Genomic DNA, 1,933 nt, shown 5'->3' with positions numbered 1-1,933 from the left:
CGGGATGAATAAGTCATGAGGCGGGCGTGCTTCGTTACCGCCGCCGATGCCTGACCTCCGCGACCAGCCTTTCCTTCTCCTGCCCTGCTGTGGCGTGGCCTCTGCTGCCACCTGCCGCTGCCGGGTGAAGGTCGCTGGCGGGCGGCGAGGAGGTTACGAGTTCGGCCGCGGGTGCCGCGAAACAAGTGTAGGGGTGGCCAGACTTCATCTTCTCCTGGCGTATCCAGTGTTCCAATGCAGCCGGGTAACGTCTACGGCAATAAGCCGATACTTCGACGCCCGTCATCTTCAAGGCGCCGGCCGATGTGGCCGAGCGGTTCTAGGCGCTTCAGTGTAGAACCACGCAACCGCTACGGTCGCAGGTTCGAATCCCGCCTCGGGCATGAATGTGTGTGATGTCGTTAGGTTAGTTAGGTTTAAGTAGTTCTACGTTCTAAGGGACTGATGACCTCAGATGTTAAGTCCCATAGTGCTCAGAGCCATTTGAACCATCTTCAAGGCATAAATGGAACGGGAGATCTCCTTGCATGGCAACTTGAACCTAGGTGAGCTGGAGTGCGTTAAAGAGCAAAACCAAATCATGGCGCGTGCAGAAAGACATTTTTTTATTTTTATTCCATTTTGTTTTGGGCTGTCTAAAATATATACAGGGTGATTTTGTCCACCGTGTACAAACTCAACCACGACGAGAGGATACTTACGTATCATACAATGAAGGCTTTCACGGCCGAATGGTACTGTTGTTGATAATTCTTCCGCGTTATATGGCCGTGGTCCATGGAATTCTTCTATTCCCAACGTTTCGTCCAATACTACGTTGGACATCCTCAGGGGTTATGGCTGGTCTGCTGAGTCTTGCCGACTGACGAGTCGGGCGTCGGAGAGCGGCCTAAATACCGAGGAAAGTGGGCATGGTCTTACTTGCACATAGTAGCAGAGAGAAAACTAGTCAAAGATAAAATGTAACTATCGATAATAGTCCGTCATAGATAAAAATCACTTATCGACTCTGTAACGCCACTGTCCATATCTCGCTTAATTTCGAGGCCTCTTCATTTCTATTAAAATTATCTTCATGTTTATAAATTTCAATAGCCTCCCTATACAGTCGTGGGTAATAGCTCGTGGTATCACTTAAAACTGTAGTTTCAGAAAACTTAACTACATGGTCACCTGACTGAAGAAAGAATATAATGAAACACTCTAAAATTCAATGCAAGTGGTTACGAGACAGTCGCGGCTTGTGATTGTCATACTGAGGGAGGCTGTGAATCTTTATCAGTGTGGTCTAATTCTCCAGTGCCGGAGAGACCTACCGACGTTTTTCTGTCCCCTTCAATAATGTCTGAAATACATGCTGTTGGCAGTTACATCCAATGCATATGTTACGCAAACGTCTAAAGGCACCTCAAGGAAGAAAAATAAACTTGTAAATAAAGTGCTACATCAAGCGACCGCTATTAGCAAGGAATAAACTTGTTAGCAACTTAAGTAGGGACAGGTTTCCAGTCCTCATTTCATCTAATCCTTCGTGAAACTCGTGCTACGTGGTGACACTTTTGTCTCTGTGTTCTAGTGCAATCTAGCGAGGCATATACGAACTTAGGATGCCTTTATGACAGTGGATAAAATATCAATTGCCAGGAACAAAACAATCTTTAACCCTGTCAAAAAAATTAATATCGAACGTCGATTGGTGATGAACCAAGGCATAACACAGAAATGCAGAGACAGAGATTCCCGTATGAAGGTTCAGCTTATTGATTACCCTTGCCTGTAAGCAGCGGAACATGAAATCGTACAGAGAAATCGTACAGAGACTTCCTCTGAGCTCAACTCATTGACCTCTGTACAAGCGCATAAGAGTTGTACTTCGTCGAAGGCACGGCCAGAACCTCTCCTACATACAGCTAACCAGCATTTCAAGTCGCAG

The sequence above is a fragment of the Schistocerca nitens genome, chromosome 9, assembly GCF_023898315.1.
Source record: "Schistocerca nitens isolate TAMUIC-IGC-003100 chromosome 9, iqSchNite1.1, whole genome shotgun sequence".
NCBI classification, from domain to species: domain Eukaryota; kingdom Metazoa; phylum Arthropoda; class Insecta; order Orthoptera; family Acrididae; genus Schistocerca; species Schistocerca nitens.
Note: the sequence above shows the minus strand (reverse complement) of the source record.